This window comes from Haliotis asinina, chromosome 7, assembly GCF_037392515.1.
Source record: "Haliotis asinina isolate JCU_RB_2024 chromosome 7, JCU_Hal_asi_v2, whole genome shotgun sequence".
Lineage (NCBI taxonomy): Eukaryota > Metazoa > Mollusca > Gastropoda > Lepetellida > Haliotidae > Haliotis > Haliotis asinina.
Genome location: NC_090286.1, coordinates 41,918,978 through 41,928,014, shown reverse-complemented (window position 1 = coordinate 41,928,014; position 9,037 = coordinate 41,918,978). Strand labels below are relative to the sequence as shown.

At 37.4% G+C, this 9,037-nt stretch overlaps 7 non-coding genes across 7 annotated transcripts; all 7 read left to right on the top strand.

Moving 5' to 3' along the window:
* The first annotated feature begins 492 nt into the window (after positions 1 to 492).
* Positions 493 to 607, top strand: Trnal-caa (transfer RNA leucine (anticodon CAA)). The gene is made up of 2 exons: positions 493 to 530; positions 562 to 607. It is a non-coding gene; the product is annotated as a tRNA-Leu (tRNA).
* A 1,807-nt stretch (positions 608 to 2,414) lies between these two features.
* Trnay-gua (transfer RNA tyrosine (anticodon GUA)) lies at positions 2,415 to 2,505 on the top strand. The gene is given in 2 exon segments: positions 2,415 to 2,451; positions 2,470 to 2,505. It is a non-coding gene; the product is annotated as a tRNA-Tyr (tRNA).
* Positions 2,506 to 2,857: 352 nt separating this feature from the next.
* On the top strand, positions 2,858 to 2,972 carry Trnal-caa (transfer RNA leucine (anticodon CAA)). Its single transcript has 2 exons — positions 2,858 to 2,895; positions 2,927 to 2,972. It is a non-coding gene; the product is annotated as a tRNA-Leu (tRNA).
* A 1,806-nt stretch (positions 2,973 to 4,778) lies between these two features.
* On the top strand, positions 4,779 to 4,869 carry Trnay-gua (transfer RNA tyrosine (anticodon GUA)). Its single transcript is given in 2 exon segments — positions 4,779 to 4,815; positions 4,834 to 4,869. It is a non-coding gene; the product is annotated as a tRNA-Tyr (tRNA).
* Positions 4,870 to 5,221: 352 nt separating this feature from the next.
* On the top strand, positions 5,222 to 5,336 carry Trnal-caa (transfer RNA leucine (anticodon CAA)). Its single transcript has 2 exons — positions 5,222 to 5,259; positions 5,291 to 5,336. It is a non-coding gene; the product is annotated as a tRNA-Leu (tRNA).
* Positions 5,337 to 7,144: 1,808 nt separating this feature from the next.
* Positions 7,145 to 7,235, top strand: Trnay-gua (transfer RNA tyrosine (anticodon GUA)). The gene is given in 2 exon segments: positions 7,145 to 7,181; positions 7,200 to 7,235. It is a non-coding gene; the product is annotated as a tRNA-Tyr (tRNA).
* Positions 7,236 to 7,587: 352 nt separating this feature from the next.
* Positions 7,588 to 7,702, top strand: Trnal-caa (transfer RNA leucine (anticodon CAA)). The gene is made up of 2 exons: positions 7,588 to 7,625; positions 7,657 to 7,702. It is a non-coding gene; the product is annotated as a tRNA-Leu (tRNA).
* Positions 7,703 to 9,037: the final 1,335 nt, after the last annotated feature.

The following is a 9,037-nucleotide window of genomic DNA, read 5'->3' as shown; positions in this document are numbered from 1 at the left end:
TGAAACAGAAATGCGCAGCCCGCCCCACCAACCTTTTGTCCAGAACTTATGAATTACTTGAACATACTGATCTACAGAAACACTCTTGAGACGATTCACGTGTGTTTCTTTATACTGGATGCTAAAGCTAAGTGTGTGTGTGTGTGTGTGTGTGTGTGTGTGTGTGTGTGTGTGTGCGTGCGCGTGCGTGCCTCCTTACGTTTACTCTTCGAACGATTAATAACATGTTCAATTCTGGAGTCTCAAATGATGGGTCAATGGCGGAATCACCGCACGATTACGGTCACGTGGTCAGGATCAATATCACGTGACGGTTATGTGAAGACTTCCGGTTGTTATCACAGTATCGAATGTTGAGCGTCGATCACTTTTGTGGCGTAAAATCGTTCTTGTTTCCTTCGGCCGACACTATCCATACACAAGGACTGCTTCTAACGGAAGCCACTGAAGTGCTACGAAAATGTCCATAATTTTCATTCAGTTATCGCAGCTGTCAGGATGGCCGAGTGGTCTAAGGCGCCAGACTCAAGGCTATGCCTTCTCTATGATAGAGGTTGGGTGTTCTGGTCCACGAATGTGGGCGTGGGTTCGAATCCCACTTCTGACACATCTTTTTATAGTTTTTTCTTTCGTAATTATTTTCCTATTTCTTGAAGTCGTCACTGTTAGAATGAATTCTTACACCAGATTAAGTGGCAAATTAAAGTTTATTTCTGGTATAAGAATTCCTAAATGCTTCTAAATATTTTCGTCATAGGAAATAAGCTTTTATCCATCAAATTTTAGGAGCGTTTTCATCCGTGTATTGACAAGACAGTTTGTGAATGAAATTATCTTGTAAGTTGGAGTAAATAAACAGTTTGACAAAAGATAGCAAGGGAGGAGGGTTATTTTGGCTGGACAAATTCCATACTCAAATCTGTATAAGCGGATAACTGTAAGAAATCAATCACTTGTGTATCTTTCAAAATCACACTGAGAAAATTCCATGAAAATGCTGCATTTTTCATCTTCAGGCTTAGAAACATTTGTCAAATTGGCTCCAATATACGGAGCTTGGGGGACATTTGCATGGATTGATACGGTCATTTGAAAATATAATCAAGAATACTTTCCTTTGTGGCGTAGGTAGTATGATATACTAGTACGTAACGACCAGTTGTCTCCCCAATAATGCAATTCATTTGTGTAAATTGCCTTATTTAATATGACTGTTTAGAAAAAGATATCTTTTCTCAAAAAGAGCACCAGTGGAGCATATACCATGTATTGTGCCATTACTTAAGTTGTTAATTGTATACTGAGGGGCAAAATAAAGTACATGTGACAATTGACTTTATGATACGTTGGATGTTCAGTTAAAAACATCAGATGTTTGTGACATTACCCAACACTGAAAGAAAATTGTATGTTGTTCTATTTGTGATAATATATAAGTAGAAATGAAACTGTAAGAGAATGATTATGGACTGACACATAACTACTGGTGGGTATTTTAGACACATCATCTCTGAAAACAATCCTTATATTATCAACACCGACTGTGTATAGTTTTAGGAGTCATATGATGCATCACCTTTATGTGACGTCATCATATAAACATTCACTATTATTTAATTGTACTCCTAATTATAACGTATGCCAATGTGCTATGATGTTAACCGAATAAAAGATATGCCGGATTGATGGTTATTCAGTTGTCATCCGGCAGCCATCGCACATATATTAGTGACACAACATATTTCTACATGTTGTATTTTTCATAACTCATGAACTCCTAAACATAAACGAGATGTTTTACAGCAACGATGGTCTCCGTCCGTTATTTTGTCTGCTTGGCAATTCGATGCATGAACCAGAGGCATCCAAACTATTTTCATGTGGATTGTTTGAAGAAGGAGTAACTGGCTAAATAGACAGAAGATAACATATAAACTCGGTGTATTTTCATTTGTCCCTTGTTGTGTATGATCACTGTCACTATTCGAGTGCATCGTGGTCGATGAAGGTGTCAATATATGTGTGGAATACAAGGAAAACATTGAACGATATTTGAAAGGCGATAAAGAATGAATTCTTGAAGTGAGATGGGATTTGAAATTTAAAGAGGAAATGAAATACTGTAAACACCCACATAAATATACCTACCGGTAAAGTGCGGTCGTGAGTGAGGCGACAGTGCGCATATCATAATGGTTGAAGGTGTTGTGAAGCCATTTACGTGTTTAGTCATGTCGCACTTTGTGTAATTATCTGGGTAAAGCTGTGTATCGCTACCGATGTTCCCTCACTCGCACGCCTAATGGAAATGCTACGCCATTTACAAGGAAAGTACTGTAGGGAAATCAGTTTGTATAATGGAATGTACGCACTGACTGAGTGATCGCATAACGTTGTGACATCATTTAGTCAGCCTCGTGATAGCTCAGTTGGTAGAGCGGAGGACTGTAGTGGAAAGAGTAAGCTGACATCCTTAGGTCGGTGGTTCAAATCCGCCTCGCGGGAACTTTTTCCCTCTCATTTTAAATTTCCAAATGTAAAGACATTTGGAAACTGTAATGACGTTTTGTGAAAAGCCCTTGTCTGGTGTTGCCAGGTAAACTGGAATAGTAAATACTGAGTGACCTTTTCCTTTTGGTACAGTGAATGAAGTCAGAATTGAAATACACGGAGTTGCGCAATCCATTTGCAGGGTTGCATGATGCAAACTTTGAAGAAGGACTTGTCTGACAGTTAATGTATCATGCATGTAGTTATGTGACTTAAATTCCACAAGAAGTGTAAAACGAGCATGGATGGCCTCGATTATACAATGTATCAGTAGTAAATATGCTGTAGCGATTGTTTTTGATCAGCTGTCAGGATGGCCAAGTGGTCTAAGGCGCCAGACTCAAGGCTATGCCTTCTCTGTGATAGAGGTTGGGTGTTCTGGTCCACGAATGTGGGCGTGGGTTCGAATCCCACTTCTGACACATCTTTTTATAGTTTTTCTTTCGTAATTATTTTCCTATTTCTTGAAGTCGTCATTGTTAGAATGAATTCTTACACCAGATTAAGTGGCAAATTAAAGTTTATTTCTGGTATAAGAATTCCTAAATGCTTCTAAATATTTTCGTCATAGGAAATAAGCGTTTATCCATCAAATGTTAGGAGTGTTTTTATCCGTGTATTGATAAGACAGTTTGTGAATGAAACTATCTTGTAAGTTGGAGTAAATAAACAGTTTGACAAAAGATAGCAAGGGAGGAGGGTTATTTTGGCTGGACAAATTCCATACTCAAATCTGTATAAGCGGATAGTTGTAAGAAATCAATCACTTGTGTATCTTTCAAAATCACACTGAGAAAATTCCATGAAAATGCTGCATTTTTCATCTTCAGGCTTAGAAACATTTGTCAAATTGGCTCCAATATACGGAGCTTGGGGGACATTTGCATGGATTGATACGGTCATTTGAAAATATAATCAAGAATACTTTCCTTTGTGGCGTAGGTAGTATGATATACTAGTACGTAACGACCAGTTGTCTCCCCAATAATGCAATTCATTTGTGTAAATTGCCTTATTTAATATGACTGTTTAGAAAAAGATATCTTTTCTCAAAAAGAGCACCAGTGGAGCATATACCATGTATTGTGCCATTACTTAAGTTGTTAATTGTATACTGAGGGGCAAAATAAAGTACATGTGACAATTGACTTTATGATACGTTGGATGTTCAGTTAAAAACATCAGATGTTTGTGACATTACCCAACACTGAAAGAAAATTGTATGTTGTTCTATTTGTGATAATATATAAGTAGAAATGAAACTGTAAGAGAATGATTATGGACTGACACATAACTACTGGTGGGTATTTTAGACACATCATCTCTGAAAACAATCCTTATATTATCAACACCGACTGTGTATAGTTTTAGGAGTCATATGATGCATCACCTTTATGTGACGTCATCATATAAACATTCACTATTATTTAATTGTACTCCTAATTATAACGTATGCCAATGTGCTATGATGTTAACCGAATAAAAGATATGCCGGATTGATGGTTATTCAGTTGTCATCCGGCAGCCATCGCACATATATTAGTGACACAACATATTTCTACATGTTGTATTTTTCATAACTCATGAACTCCTAAACATAAACGAGATGTTTTACAGCAACGATGGTCTCCGTCCGTTATTTTGTCTGCTTGGCAATTCGATGCATGAACCAGAGGCATCCAAACTATTTTCATGTGGATTGTTTGAAGAAGGAGTAACTGGCTAAATAGACAGAAGATAACATATAAACTCGGTGTATTTTCATTTGTCCCTTGTTGTGTATGATCACTGTCACTATTCGAGTGCATCGTGGTCGATGAAGGTGTCAATATATGTGTGGAATACAAGGAAAACATTGAACGATATTTGAAAGGCGATAAAGAATGAATTCTTGAAGTGAGATGGGATTTGAAATTTAAAGAGGAAATGAAATACTGTAAACACCCACATAAATATACCTACCGGTAAAGTGCGGTCGTGAGTGAGGCGACAGTGCGCATATCATAATGGTTGAAGGTGTTGTGAAGCCATTTACGTGTTTAGTCATGTCGCACTTTGTGTAATTATCTGGGTAAAGCTGTGTATCGCTACCGATGTTCCCTCACTCGCACGCCTAATGGAAATGCTACGCCATTTACAAGGAAAGTACTGTAGGGAAATCAGTTTGTATAATGGAATGTACGCACTGACTGAGTGATCGCATAACGTTGTGACAGCATTTAGTCAGCCCCGTGATAGCTCAGTTGGTAGAGCGGAGGACTGTAGTGGAAAGAGTAAGCTGACATCCTTAGGTCGGTGGTTCAAATCCGCCTCGCGGGAACTTTTTCCCTCTCATTTTAAATTTCCAAATGTAAAGACATTTGGAAACTGTAATGACGTTTTGTGAAAAGCCCTTGTCTGGTGTTGCCAAGTAAACTGGAATAGTAAATACTGAGTGACCTTTTCCTTTTGGTACAGTGAATGAAGCCAGAATTGAAATACACGGAGTTGCGCAATCCATTTGCAGGGTTGCATGATGCAAACTTTGAAGAAGGACTTGTCTGACAGTTAATGTATCATGCATGTAGTTATGTGACTTAAATTCCACAAGAAGTGTAAAACGAGCATGGATGGCCTCGATTATACAATGTATCAGTAGTAAATATGCTGTAGCGATTGTTTTTGATCAGCTGTCAGGATGGCCGAGTGGTCTAAGGCGCCAGACTCAAGGCTATGCCTTCTCTGTGATAGAGGTTGGGTGTTCTGGTCCACGAATGTGGGCGTGGGTTCGAATCCCACTTCTGACACATCTTTTTATAGTTTTTTCTTTCGTAATTATTTTCCTATTTCTTGAAGTCGTCACTGTTAGAATGAATTCTTACACCAGATTAAGTGGCAAATTAAAGTTTATTTCTGGTATAAGAATTCCTAAATGCTTCTAAATATTTTCGTCATAGGAAATAAGCTTTTATCCATCAAATTTTAGGAGCGTTTTCATCCGTGTATTGACAAGACAGTTTGTGAATGAAATTATCTTGTAAGTTGGAGTAAATAAACAGTTTGACAAAAGATAGCAAGGGAGGAGGGTTATTTTGGCTGGACAAATTCCATACTCAAATCTGTATAAGCGGATAACTGTAAGAAATCAATCACTTGTGTATCTTTCAAAATCACACTGAGAAAATTCCATGAAAATGCTGCATTTTTCATCTTCAGGCTTAGAAACATTTGTCAAATTGACTCCAATATACGGAGCTTGGGGGACATTTGCATGGATTGATACGGTCATTTGAAAATATAATCAAGAATACTTTCCTTTGTGGCGTAGGTAGTATGATATACTAGTACGTAACGACCAGTTGTCTCCCCAATAATGCAATTCATTTGTGTAAATTGCCTTATTTAATATGACTGTATAGAAAAAGATATCTTTTCTCAAGAAAGAGCACCAGTGGAGCATATACCATGTATTGTGCCATTACTTAAGTTGTTAATTGTATACTGAGGGGCAAAATAAAGTACATGTGACAATTGACTTTATGATACGTTGGATGTTCAGTTAAAAACATCAGATGTTTGTGACATTACCCAACACTGAAAGAAAATTGTATGTTGTTCTATTTGTGATAATATATAAGTAGAAATGAAACTATAAGAGAATTATTATGGACTGATACATAACTACTGGTGGGTATTTTAGACACATCATCTCTGAAAACAATCCTTATATTATCAACACCGACTGTGTATAGTTTTAGGAGTCATATGATGCACCACCTTTATGTGACGTCATCATATAAACATTCACTATTATTTAATTGTACTCCTAATTATAACGTATGCCAATGTGCTATGATGTTAACCGAATAAAAGATATGCCGGATTGATGGTTATTCAGTTGTCATCCGGCAGCCATCGCACATATATTAGTGACACAACATATTTCTACATGTTGTATTTTTCATAACTCATGAACTCCTAAACATAAACGAGATGTTTTACAGCAACGATGGTCTCCGTCCGTTATTTTGTCTGCTTGGCAATTCGATGCATGAACCAGAGACATCCAAACTATTTTCATGTGGATTGTTTGAAGAAGGAGTAACTGGCTAAATAGACAGAAGATAACATATAAACTCGGTGTATTTTCATTTGTCCCTTGTTGTGTATGATCACTGTCACTATTCGAGTGCATCGTGGTCGATGAAGGTGTCAATATATGTGTGGAATACAAGGAAAACATTGAACGATATTTGAAAGGCGATAAAGAATGAATTCTTGAAGTGAGATGGGATTTGAAATTTAAAGAGGAAATGAAATACTGTAAACACCCACATAAATATACCTACCGGTAAAGTGCGGTCGTGAGTGAGGCGACAGTGCGCATATCATAATGGTTGAAGGTGTTGTGAAGCCATTTACGTGTTTAGTCATGTCGCACTTTGTGTAATTATCTGGGTAAAGCTGTGTATCGCTACCGATGTTCCCTCACTCGCACGCCTAATGGAAATGCTACGCCATTTACAAGGAAAGTACTGTAGGGAAATCAGTTTGTATAATGGAATGTACGCACTGACTGAGTGATCGCATAACGTTGTGACATCATTTAGTCAGCCTCGTGATAGCTCAGTTGGTAGAGCGGAGGACTGTAGTGGAAAGAGTAAGCTGACATCCTTAGGTCGGTGGTTCAAATCCGCCTCGCGGGAACTTTTTCCCTCTCATTTTAAATTTCCAAATGTAAAGACATTTGGAAACTGTAATGACGTTTTGTGAAAAGCCCTTGTCTGGTGTTGCCAGGTAAACTGGAATAGTAAATACTGAGTGACCTTTTCCTTTTGGTACAGTGAATGAAGTCAGAATTGAAATACACGGAGTTGCGCAATCCATTTGCAGGGTTGCATGATGCAAACTTTGAAGAAGGACTTGTCTGACAGTTAATGTATCATGCATGTAGTTATGTGACTTAAATTCCACAAGAAGTGTAAAACGAGCATGGATGGCCTCGATTATACAATGTATCAGTAGTAAATTTGCTGTAGCGATTGTTTTTGATCAGCTGTCAGGATGGCCGAGTGGTCTAAGGCGCCAGACTCAAGGCTATGCCTTCTCTGTGATAGAGGTTGGGTGTTCTGGTCCACGAATGTGGGCGTGGGTTCGAATCCCACTTCTGACACATCTTTTTATAGTTTTTCTTTCGTAATTATTTTCCTATTTCTTGAAGTCGTCATTGTTAGAATGAATTCTTACACCAGATTAAGTGGCAAATTAAAGTTTATTTCTGGTATAAGAATTCCTAAATGCTTCTAAATATTTTCGTCATAGGAAATAAGCGTTTATCCATCAAATTTTAGGAGTGTTTTCATCCGTGTATTGACAAGACAGTTTGTGAATGAAACTATCTTGTAAGTTGGAGTAAATAAACAGTTTGACAAAAGATAGCAAGGGAGGAGGGTTATTTTGGCTGGACAAATTCCATACTCAAATCTGTATAAGCGGATAGTTGTAAGAAATCAATCACTTGTGTATCTTTCAAAATCACACTGAGAAAATTCCATGAAAATGCTGCATTTTTCATCTTCAGGCTTAGAAACATTTGTCAAATTGACTCCAATATACGGAGCTTGGGGGACATTTGCATGGATTGATACGGTCATTTGAAAATATAATCAAGAATACTTTCCTTTGTGGCGTAGGTAGTATGATATACTAGTACGTAACGACCAGTTGTCTCCCCAATAATGCAATTCATTTGTGTAAATTGCCTTATTTAATATGACTGTTTAGAAAAAGATATCTTTTCTCAAAAAGAGCACCAGTGGAGCATATACCATGTATTGTGCCATTACTTAAGTTGTTAATTGTATACTGAGGGGCAAAATAAAGTACATGTGACAATTGACTTTATGATACGTTGGATGTTCAGTTAAAAACATCAGATGTTTGTGACATTACCCAACACTGAAAGAAAATTGTATGTTGTTCTATTTGTGATAATATATAAGTAGAAATGAAACTGTAAGAGAATGATTATGGACTGACACATAACTACTGGTGGGTATTTTAGACACATCATCTCTGAAAACAATCCTTATATTATCAACACCGACTGTGTATAGTTTTAGGAGTCATATGATGCATCACCTTTATGTGACGTCATCATATAAACATTCACTATTATTTAATTGTACTCCTAATTATAACGTATGCCAATGTGCTATGATGTTAACCGAATAAAAGATATGCCGGATTGATGGTTATTCAGTTGTCATCCGGCAGCCATCGCATATATATTAGTGACACAACATATTTCTACATGTTGTATTTTTCATAACTCATGAACTCCTAAACATAAACGAGATGTTTTACAGCAACGATGGTCTCCGTCCGTTATTTTGTCTGCTTGGCAATTCGATGCATGAACCAGAGGCATCCAAACTATGTTCATGTGGATTGTTTGAAGAAGGAGTAACTGGCTAAATAGACAGAAGATAACATATAAACTCGGTGT